General features: G+C 33.5%; 1 protein-coding gene and 1 long non-coding RNA gene across 28 annotated transcripts in view; one reads left to right on the top strand and one right to left on the bottom strand.

Annotated features, from left to right (window-relative positions):
• LOC106872439 (uncharacterized) overlaps window positions 1-5,729 on the top strand; it is a 17,846-nt gene extending 12,117 nt beyond the window's left edge. Inside the window, exons 2-3 of the long non-coding RNA XR_016244544.1 lie at window positions 3,447-3,605; window positions 5,585-5,729. This is a non-coding gene — a long non-coding RNA (uncharacterized LOC106872439). The remainder of the gene's footprint in view (window positions 1-3,446; window positions 3,606-5,584) is intronic.
• LOC106878639 (thrombospondin type-1 domain-containing protein 7A) overlaps window positions 1-12,500 on the bottom strand; it is a 1,055,067-nt gene that overhangs the window by 646,702 nt on the left and 395,865 nt on the right. The gene's annotated exons all lie outside the window — the stretch shown is intronic.

The following is a 12,500-nucleotide window of genomic DNA, read 5'->3' as shown; positions in this document are numbered from 1 at the left end:
GACTTTTGATGTTGGTCCTTGATCACTTTAATCGCATTATGAGATGTTTTTATTTGTAAAGATTCTCTGTCTATGTAGTCTGAGAGTGGAATGAAGCTATACCAGATAGAGTCATCCCAGACTAAATGTAAGCCATATAAAGTTCAGTATTACTCAGAAAAACTATTACCTTAGATACAAAATCTTATGATGCACACTTAAGCATTTTTCTCTAAATATATTCATATAAAGAATGAGGCAGGCACTGGCATGGCTGTGTGGTAAGAAGTTTGCTTCCCAACCACATGGTTCCAAGTTCAGTTCAACTGTGCCTTCTACTATAGCCTCAGGTCAACCAAAGCATTGTGAGTGGATTTGGTAGAATGCAACAGAAAGAAATGCGTTGTGTGTGTGTCTTCTGTGTGTTTGTCTCTCACCATCACTTGATAACTGTTGTTAGTATGTTTGCATCCGAGTGACTTAGCAGTTCGACAAAAGAGACTAATAAACTAGGTATCAGCCTTAGTAAAACAATAACTCTATTTGTTTCACTAAAAGTTTTCAAGGTGATGCCCCAGCATGGTCACAGCCTAATGAATGAAATAAGTAAAAGAGAATAAGCAATAAACTAATGAAGTTCTCAGTTAACGAGGAAGATATTTTCTGGTTGCTAGAAATAGCAGCCAAATCTTCCATTTAAGATCTTACCATCATAAAAAGTAAAGGCATACTGTATAAAGCCAATAAGACAGACAGGATAATCATAACTAGTATATCATTGATCATAAGTTTACTTAGTCAAAACTAACCTGGACCTAAACACCAACTAATCAATCACTGATTGAGTGTCACTATATAGAAATCTAATCATTTATTTTCATTTGTTACTCATTGAAATTGGTTAGCTTTTTATTCTATGAATAATTTCCCACTTTTTCTGATAATGTTTAGTTTCTGGTGCCAGGATCTGAGATAAATAAAACAGATCGCTTTCTATCGCATTTATGTAATAATACTGAGGGAAGTCTATACTTCACTGAGGGATAATAATAAACCCTGCAGATGTTAATTAGCAATTTTAACAATGTTAATCAGTAGCAGCTGGTTTATCTCACTTTGTAACAAGGAATTTCACCATCCAAATTACTAACACTGAAAGCTGCAAATCCATCATTAACAACAGACTGCACTTACATCCGAGAAACTAAATTATCTTCTGATAAAGCAACTGGGCTACAGCAGAAATTGAAGTGAATGGTAAGCCTCCCTCTTCGAGGAGCTTTGCTCAGTCTGGTTAAATGTGGAAACTACAAATTCTCTTGTGTTTCTACAATCGACATTTGGATTTAGTGTGTGAATGAAGAGTTTTGTGATGATGCAAAAAATTGAATACCTTGAGATGGGAGCAGCTAAAGCTAAGAGATTGATAGGAAATGCCTGAGGCATTATGTTATCTTATCAAGAATCTAGACAACTCAAACACTTATAATGATAAATTTTCAGCTATTTATACTATTAATTATTTCAACAATGTTAATAGGACTAATTATAGTAATTTTTTTTAAACCATTTCTCAAAAACAAAAAAAAAAATGGTCCTTGAGCCAGTTCTAACAATCATTCCATGACAAAATGGTGAGAATCTTTAGTGTTAAACAGCAAAACAAGACAATAATTGTTCTTCAAGACTTCAAAACACAAAACAAAAATGTGTGGATTCTAAGTAACTATCTTGTAAAGAGGTCTTTGAGTCTTGGAATTAGTGTGTATGTGTGTGTGTCTAAAATAGGAATTTCATGAAGATTAGATTTATCAACAAAAGTAGCTGTTATCATCTTCATCATCATCATTATAATTATTATTGCATTTTCCAAGCTGGCATGGGTTAGACAGTACACCAAGACATCTTACGCCAATGTATCAGTTTGATATGGTTTCTACAACTAAGTGTCTCGTCTAACACCATTTTTCATGGCACCAACACTGCAGAGGTCTTGCCCTCAGCAAGATTAAAGAATCCTTTCAACCTTGGACTGTCTCTGCTCAGTTCACCAACCACTTTCGAGAGTGTATTTTCTTTTCACGGCCTAGTACTAGGCCATGAAGAAAGATTAAAGAGACCCCCCACACACACACCTGAAAAAGAGAATGATGACTTTAGTCTGATCACTGAGAGAAGTTAGAGTGTGATGGAAGGAACAGATCTATGGTTGTGAGGTGGGTAGCAGTAGAGAAAATAGTGTGACAGTGGTGGTTAGGGGATTAATAGAAGAGAGAGAGAGAGGAGAAAAATAAGAAAGAAAGAGTATATTTTAAAAATGATATAAAATATTTCAGCTATGCTAATTACTGCTGAAATGTGATATATATTTTACAAAAGATTTTTCCTTTTTTTACTGTTTATTCCAGTATTTTAAATAAATTCTTAAATATGTATTGACTACGTTTAGAATGATATTTATTATGTCAAAAACATTCAAAATTTATAATTGCTAAATAATTTTTATTTTTATTTTTCATACTCTTACCACTTTATTTCCAACTTTATTTCAACATATTTTAAATTCTTTTGCAATTCAAAGCAAGACAATGGCATATCTCTAAAGGTATGACAATGTTTAAGAGAATTTCAGGCAACCTGTGCAATGGAAGAAATAATTTGTGCCAGTCTAGTCAATACCATAATAAACAGAAAGAGAAAAACAAAGAGAACAACTGGTTTCTAAATGGCACCTAAAGAATAAACAAGAGTTAAAATTGCTCCATCTTTAATGGTTGAACTAGAATCTGACATATCACAACAGGTGATAGGAATATGAAAATGTAGGATTCTAAAGAGATATTTATTAGCAATTCTGTTGACGTTATAACTCATTCTTAAAGTTCACTGTACAGAACTGATATAATAACTGTCTTGCATATAAAATATTTACAGCAGGAGTTAAAGAATTTTACTAAGAGAATGGTTTATTAATCAAATAAATTATATATTAGGGTTTAAAACCATTAAAATCAACTGAAACCAATGGTGGAATAACAAAGACAGCAACTATAAAATGATAAAGAATGGTTTTAAATGCTAAAATGATAGTTTTAAAAAAAGTGAATCCTTTTTAATTCTATGTAAAACAAGTCAGTCATTTTGCAGTAGGCTTTGATGAATGTTATTGTTCTGCTAATTCTTGCTTCAATTCTAAGCCAGCAAGTCTTTTTGATTCCAGTTTGTATTAGTCCATCTATAATATAAATTCTTTCATTTTAAAGAGTTTTTTTTTTATATAAATTAATCCACTCCCTGACAAGATTTTATGAAATAACTTTTTGTTGAATTATATTCTAAACATCAGGTTTTGAAAAACGGAATTATGTCACAACGGAATTATAGTTTTCTTGACCTTGGTAAACGATCAGCATGCAAATTTAGGATGAAATATATTCCAACAATAACTATTTCATTTTTTTTTTTAGACACAGTGCATGACATACAGGATGACATTACTGTGTCCTTCCTTTATTGTGATAATTCAAGGGAGAACTAGATACTACTACTACTACTGTTACAGTCACCACAACACACCCACCCAGAGACTCCTTTGTTGGTTCATGTTAATAAAGTCAACACAGACGGTAAGAAGATTAACCTCTTCCTACACTTTTGGATGCATTGTAGAAGTTGGTCCGAGTTTTCCAAGGCAGTAGTTTCTATTTCTGAATTAACAAGCCTCAGATATTGATTTTATCATCATCATCATCATTATAAACTACTTTATTATTCATTTCATTGTGATCCTTGAAGGACAACAACAAAAAAAAGATCCAGTACATTATTAGTAACATTAGCAATATACTTCCACTTCCCTCCTTTCTCTTTCCCCACCTATCATGTGTGTGTGTGTGTGTGTGTGTGTGTGTGTGTGTGTGTGCATGCATGCATTTCTTACTGAATATGAATGTTATTCTAATTACTTCTAATTATGAAGATATAATAGCTTTTAAATTTACCACATGAAAATACATTTAATGCATGAAAAATGCCAAATGGTGAGGGATCATGGAGGAATCTAAGGATTAGGCTTATATTCGTTGATTATTGAAACAGATTTTGATGAGAAATAAAGAAGAATAAAATGTCGAGATTTGAAGGAAGCTTTTATATTAAAAGGTAAACTTAGAAAATATCGAACATGTCTTGCTGTATTGTGTATATTAAATAATATTTACATACAAATGTCAGGCAATATGTGTATGTGTGTGTGTGTACAAATAATGCATAAAATGTGAATACACAGGTGTTTACTAATACCGATGTATACAATTAGATATCAACGTGTGTAAATATATTTTTACCAACGTACAGGTGTATATAAGACAAGAAACAAAAGCAAATAAACTCTGGCATTGAGTATATTATTGATCTATGAATGAGATTGAAGTCTGCATTATTAAAAGTCAGGGCAGACAATAAATTAGAAAGACTGCACAAATTATTGTTGCTGTTGCCATTATTATTATCATTATCATTTCATCTGTTGCTATGGTCTGTGTTCAAATTCCACCAAGGTCAACTTTGCCTTTCATCATTTTGGAGTTGATAAAATAAGTACCGGTTGCATACTGGGGATCGATGTAGTTGACTCATCCTCTACCCCAAAACTGCTGCCCTTGTGACAAAATTTGAAACCAACATTATGATTATCATCATCATCATTATCATCAGCATCGTTATTATTCAGGTGGTGAATCGGTTGTGAGGCTCTTATAGGTCTTTACGAGAAATGGGCTACTTCTCTAGTGATGGTGTCACAACAAACACACTCAGTACACTGTACACACACATACATACCATTTTAACACTTCACCATCAACTTAAAATGGGAAATATTTTTAATAAATTACAGGTTGACTTTATGAAATAAATGACTTCACACTCTTATCAAGATTTCTAACAAACCCAATTAATTCTTGTGAATGTTGATGCCTTGACAAAATCTATTAATAATAATCTATAATTTATATTTTTATTTAATGTGAAACAGCTTCTAACATCACAGACAAAACATTATTTTGGTAAGGTTTCCCTAAATATACCTACAGAAATGGGGTACTGTTGTGTTTTTATTGTCAATAAATGTAATACTTTCACTATTTGTCATTGAAAGTAACTTGATAGATCTTGCTGAAATCCAAAATATCCTTCCCCACTCCACCCCCACTTTTTCTCTCTCTCTCTCTCTCTCTGTTCAGTGCAAAAGATAATATCAGAATATTCAATACACAATTTAATGAGGGACTTCAGTTTGCTATTTGTTATTCAGAGCATTCTTTCTTATTTGGTTTCTTCAACAGGGCCCAAATGGAACATCAAATATTTGCAATAAAGAAATTTGATCTCCATAATCTAAACTCTCAAATAATTTCCTTCAACTGTTAGCATTACCAAATTGTAGCTTCTTGGAACCATGTAGACTGTCTTTCTTTCAACCATCCTTTTCTTTCCTTTCTTTTTTCCTATTCATTTTTTCTCTTTCTATTTCATTCATCTTTTCCCTTCTATCTCTTTTCTTTCTATCTTATTTCTTTTTTTCCTTCTTTTCTTTTTAAGCCAGCATCTAAATGAAAAACTACAAACTCTTTCAACAGATGCTCAAGTTTCCAACCATTTCAAAGACAGGGAGCACTAAGCTGTAAGAAACACCAAGTTCCATACTATCTTTTCAAAGGATCTACCATTTCCCAGGCAATTTGCAAAAATGTCAGAAGAAAAATAAAATTTATAAGTCAACAAATCATTTTGGTTTTAGATGTCTGTTTGCAGATTTTAGAATTTCTTGCATGTCACAGAATGTTGTGTGGCACAAAGTAATGGGAATATTCTCTAGAAAGCTTTTTCTTTGAATCCATTTTAGTGCTCTCTATCACTAATGGATCCAAATAAATAAACACAGGGTGACTCAGTGAATCAGTGAACCCAGAAAACTGGTCTAACAATCAGCTGCATTTGAGACAAGTCAAAGCCAATATCTTCAGCTCTGAACCAGTCCTCCTCTGTCATAAAGGAATGTTCCAATTGAGCTGCCTTTCAGAAATTAGATGGCAGCAAACATTAATGCTATTTTAGTGTCAAACTTTTCTGTGTCTTCAATAAATTGATATAAGTGTGAAATCATGCACCACACACCGAGACAACAAGACTGGTTTTAAGGAACACAAATATGCATCAGTAAATAGGTTCAGACATATATGCACATTACATACATGCATACATATATAAAGCGATAAGAGAGAGAGAGAGAGAGAGAGAGAGAGAGAGAGAGAGATGCCATTATATGCATAACATTAAAGACAAGCAAAAGGTTATAATAATAAATAAATAATAAATAAATCTATGCACTCACAAATACTATAACATAAACATATATCTGTGAACAGGTGTGTGTATGTATATGTATATATATATATATATATATATATATATATATTATACACATATACACACACCTATATGCATACATACTTACACATATACATATGTGCATATACATACACACACATACGCACACACACACACACACACACACACACACACACACACACACACATATATATATATGTACACACACCTTTATGTGTGTGTGTGTGTGTGTGTGTGCATTTACAGATGTTTGCAAGCTTGATACATGACATCAACTCTTGTTCAGCCGTATCGATCTCTTGCTATAGAAGAATCTAAAATAAATATTCACATACAACGTTAGACTTTTTGTAAGCTTGTTCCTGTAAATGCTGCAACATATGCCTGTAAAGTGGTGCACATATGCATCTAAAGTACAGCACATAGCTTACAATAACAGTCAAATTCATTGTGAGTCACCTGCTGACTTGTAATGATTGACTTCTCCATTCACTCATATACCACATAGGTGTGAATATAGAAAAAGCTGTTCCTCTCAAAATGAAGCAAACTCACTCAAAACAGCTGCAATAGAAAATGTCGCTGCATTTTAGATGCGTTACTTGGTTTGAAGCTCTGCCAAAATGTGTTTGCATGTTATGTTTTTCATGAAATACACTTCCTAAACAATACTTGTTAAAGCATTTTCTTTTTTCTTCTCTCCAGCAGATTTGCCAGCTGCTAATCTATATTCCTTGCCACATGTTCTCTTCAAGCAATATCACCAACCAATTAAACTGTCAAAGGTCTTTGAAAAATTGATCACATTGTTAAATCTTAGTCAACAAATGTGATAAATCACTTAAATAATAATAATAATAATAATAATAATAATAATAATAATAATAATAATAATAATAATAATGATAATAATAAATTATTTGTCAGAGTAACAAGTGAATACACAAATGTGTGTATCTACAAATATGTGTGTGTATTGGGGTGGTTATGTCCTATTGCTGGTATGTACGCATGCATACATTTATATATGTGTGTGTGTGTGTACATATATGATTATCTATCTCAATATATATATATGTATGTATGTCTGTCTGTGTGTGTGAGTTCACTTCATCTGTCACTTTCTGGAAACAATCAAATCTTATAGTTTTCTTAATAAAACTACAAATTCTTTGTTTTATATTCATCATTCATCTTATCTAACCTGGCTACAAGCCAACAAAAGACCCTCTACATGTTAATTTAGCATGCTAGAATTAACAGCAAACTCTCCCTCAGATCCTCTTACCACAATCAAGGTACTACAGTAAAGGTGTGATTTGATTTGGGTTCATCTGAGAGTTTACATAAAAAAGGCAGCCACCAACACAATCCAACTCAGTTACACATGCCATACTCCCCACCCTTCAATAACTGACTGTACACATGTGAAGACCCCTTCTCATTCCAGTCAACTTTTACCTCAATTAGACATAAAAAATGACAAAAAATTTACAATTATTCTGGATGAGAGTTCCACTTTCACTATCTATCTATCTATCTATCTATCTATCCATCTCAACTACTTTCACTATCTATCTATCTATATTTATCTTTACACAAAATTCTTTGATTAACAAAGACATCAGACAAATGTGTCTATTTTCTGAAAATATCCAAATTAAATTAGTCAGAGAAAATGATGCTATCCTCATGAGAGTTCAAATCTTCACTGCTTTCCTCCCACATCAGTGAGCTTGATGAAGTCAGAACTCAGTCTGAAAAAATCTGCAGAAATATTTCTGAGAGACTTTTTAAGTTGTCCACACCTCCCCACAGACTCACATCTATCTGCCCTACCCCTTTCTGAAAACCTAGTTGGTGCAGAGACTGAAGCCAACTAATAACTTCTCTTCCTTCTACACACATGTTGCTACATTCTACATTTATCCAACTAATAATCAGAAAATGAACAGCCTACAATTGTCTACTACAAGATGTAGCATTGCTAGAAATAAATAAACAGAACGTTCAAAGCCAGGAAATCGTTGCACATTACTATCACCTTTATATCTCAAAAAGAAGAGACCTTTCTGGCACTCATAACTATTTACACTTCTGCTTTAGACTCTACTGTAACTATGGGTATAGAAACCATCTACAATGGACGTCCACACTTTAAATCTCTCTCTCTCTCTCTCTCTCTCTCTCTCTGGCGACTGCTAACATGGACCAGTTCCAAAATAATGGTTATGTTGGTGATCAAGTTTCTTGAATAGCTTTATAATTTCTTTTTTTTTTTTTTTTTACAAAACTGTGTATGGTGTAGGAATTATACGGCAAAAGTAAAACATTTAATGCAATAAATCAGCTTTTGAATAGAGGATATGTTTAAGTTAGGAAACTGCAAGGATTCACAAATTTTTATTTGACTCGTTAACTTAGACACGAGACAAACAATCTCCGCATCAATAAGGAATTCATCCTTCACAGATAATTCTTATTGTCATAATTGGTTTTTAATTTCAGGGCATCCTTCACTGACCAGACATTTAGTCAAAAGCATTTCAACCATGTGTAAGCTGTTCTTTCCTCAAGTGTCATATATTTAAGACTACATCATCCAAAATGTACCTTCTTTTTCAAAGTCATATAATATGATTTGAAAAATGTAGCTGTTATATCTAGCAAGTTGAAGAACCCTGTAGAGATTCCTTCATTGGTTTGTCTATAAACAACATTTACCTGGTAGGAATTGACCAGAATCCTGCATTCCAATAAATCTCTCATCAATTCTACAATGTTGATGAGAGTGAAATGTGCTGACCACAGCCACAAGACTAGGCCAGTGACAGGTTATTGATAAACTATCAATATCTTCTTTGGTCATCTGTCAGGCTCTTGATTGGTCTGATGTAGGTGTGAATGTCTCATTGGAAATATGAAGGTATTTTGGGTTGGCAGGATGGAACATTATAAAAGAGTGGATTTTAATGATGAAGCATTATTAACAGGGGACAAACGATGGAGGGAAGAAAGAGAATTAAAAAAAAAGTAAAAGGTAACATGCATAAGGAAAGGAACTGAAGGAAAAAAGACATGTATATACGGATGTATCATGATAGAGATCTGGACAGACATGGATCCAGTGACCTCAGTTCAAATCTCGGTGAGAGCTTAATACTTTCTTTTTTAACCGTAGGTATGCCTGTGTAGTAGGAAGTTTACTTCCCAATAACATGTTTCAGGGTTCACTCCTACTGCGTGGTTTTTACATTTCTTAGTGGTTTGGCAAAAGAGATTGATAAAACAAATACCAGGCTTAAAAAATATAAAATACGGGGTTGATTTGTTTGACTAAAGTCTACAGGGCAAGTGCACCAGCATGGCTGCAGTCCAATGACTAAAATACATAAAAGATAGATATGTATGTATGTATGTAAAACAGGGAGAGAGAGAAGTAACTAAAAGAGGAAAAATTATATATCAGTAAATGAAGAAAAAAAATTTGGAGATTGAAATAGAGACAGAGATAGTGATAAGGATAAAAAGGAAGGATAAGACAAACAAGCCGAAAGTTGAATAAATAAGTAAAATCTGAGTTTATTTAGTAAGATGGAGATATAAGATTGTTGCCAGTGTCTTCTCCATCTTCTATAAGCAAAAAGCAGCCATGCTTGTGGAGAAACAGTGGAGTAATTTAAAAGGGGTGAAGAGGGTGGAGAATTGTTGTTAAAGGTAAGAGTGTGTTGGGTGGGGGGATATCAGTCTGAACAGTGGAAAGGTTCTGTAGTGGAGCAGTGTGGTGGTGGTGGTGGTGGTAGAGGGTTGTCGGATGTTCAAGTGAACATTGTTGGAATAGGAGGAGGTGGAGGAAACAAAAGTTAGTGAAATGAGTTGATAGAAAAAGAATGAATGGGCGTCAGAATAAAGAGGAGGAGGAGGAGGAGGGAAATTGTGGTTAGTTAGAATTCCGTGTTGTAAGACTAGAGGTGGGAAAGAAAGGAATGGGAATAGGATGTTGGAGAAAGGAAAGTCCCAAGGGCTTGGATTAAATAGTGAGTGATTAGACAAATAATTAAGAAATAAAAAGAGGCAAACATAAGGAGGACAGGGAGGAGGAGAGAGAGAGTGTGTGTGTGTGTAAGGGGTGTTTGATAATTGAACTAAAATTGCTCTGGAAAAGATCCTATTAAAGGAAATATACCTCAGAGGGAAATGAGTGAGAGAGAGACGGAGAGGGAGAAAATTAAGCAATGAATAAGGCACATTATGTATGAAGAATTGCTATGAGAAAAAAAGATGAGTTTAAAAATATTTCATCTGAGAAAAAGTAAAAGGGAAGAAGAAGAAGAAGAAGAAGAAGAAGAAGAAGAAGAAGAAGAAGAAGAAGAAGAAGAAGAAGAAGAAGAAGAAGAAGAAGAAGAAGAAGAAGAAGACGAAGAAGAAGAAGAAGAAGAAGGAAAAAAGAGTTTTGCAAAATGTAAAAATAGCAAATTTATATCACCAGCATTGTTGGGTTGATGCAGATTTATTTGATTGTCTAAGAGGCATAGGAATGAGTAAAGTAGAAAGATGAATATATATACTTGTAAGTTGTGTGTGTGGGTGTGTATTGTATGCATATGTAAGTATATGAAGTGAATTCAGTTGATGATAAAACTGTTATATAGCATTTAACACCTTTTTTGTTCACATTCTCCATTCTCTATGAGGTGATAAATCAATGTAGCTGGGATAAACCATTGTAAATTGTACATGCAATATGAAATTTCTGAAATTTCATTTCCAACATCAAGAAAATACATCAAGAACATGAATTTGACAATTTTTACTCAGAAGGAGTAAATGTTATAAATATATCCTCAAGATGAATTTTACCCTTAGTGAGTTAGCAATGAGACAAACATATCAAACAATGTCCCTTCATGTAATATGCAAGTGGGTCTGCTTGGTGTGTATGTAAAAGACAAGTGGATCTGCATGGTGTTTACATGAGCTGCAAGTGGATATAGGATGTGTCACAAGTGATTCTGCATAATGTATAAACAGGATGCAACTGAATCTGTTGAAAGTGAAGGTGCAATGATGTTAGCGTACTAGTCTATATGGACGTATGAATTTATGTTTTCATTGAGTTGGTGTGCAACGTGAAACAGGATTTTATTCTTTTCTGAACTATAAAATGCAGCTTCAAAAAGTGTTGACTTGCTAATGCAGTATTGAGCTAATGATGCTGGAGTCATGATATTGATACAAACTTATGATACTATTCTGCTCCATGACATTTTGGCAGCTGGGAGAAGAGATATTTTGAATGCTGCCCATTGTTGCTATGTTTACCCCACCCAGGTGTCTCTTCCTTCCAACACTCATATTATGCTTAACCTCACCTCCAACTTCTAAAATAACCAATATGTCCAGTCCTTTCTTCTCAAGGTGTTGGCTCTTTCGAATTTTCTCCCTGCATGTGTCTTTCCCATTATATAAAATTACTTCACATATATGTGTGCATGTGTGTGTGTATGTGTGATTGTGTATATGTATACATGTATGTGTGTAAGTATACATACATGTACAGATGGGAGGTGAAAGAGAAAGAAAACTAAGGAACAGATTCAGAAAAAAAGGGGGAAAAAAGCAAGAATGATGTGCAATTGGGATAAAAAAAAAACCAAAAAAACGAAGTTATGAAGGTGTGAGACAAGAAAGAGTGAATAAAAGTATGGTAAGAGACAGAAGTAAAGACATAAGCAAAATAACAAGAGAAGGAGGTGGGTAGGAGGTGGGTGGAGTCGTTGGCAAAAATAACAACAAAAGCAAATCAAAAAATATTCAGATGAAAAAAAAATAAGGAAATAAAAGGAAAGTAAAAAAAAGAAAATCGTATAAAAATCGGAAGCTGAATGATATATTAGGAAATGGTATGGTTTTGCCCATATAACCATGATGATAGTGAAATGTGTTGAGTGGAAGAAGAGCTGTTCAAAAAGTCTGATATAATATGATTGAAGATGTTTGTTTTATCTTGTGTTAAACTACTTCTTTCTTACAAGCCTTTTGTCAATTTACTTATCCAATTTTATTGGGTAGAAAGGAAGAAGTTAACAAGTTTTATTTTGCTTTCTTTA

Source organism: Octopus bimaculoides, chromosome 16 (genome assembly GCF_046866305.1).
Source record: "Octopus bimaculoides isolate indiv1 chromosome 16, ASM4686630v1, whole genome shotgun sequence".
NCBI classification, from domain to species: Eukaryota; Metazoa; Mollusca; class Cephalopoda; order Octopoda; family Octopodidae; genus Octopus; species Octopus bimaculoides.
This window is presented reverse-complemented; position numbering and strand designations above follow the sequence as displayed.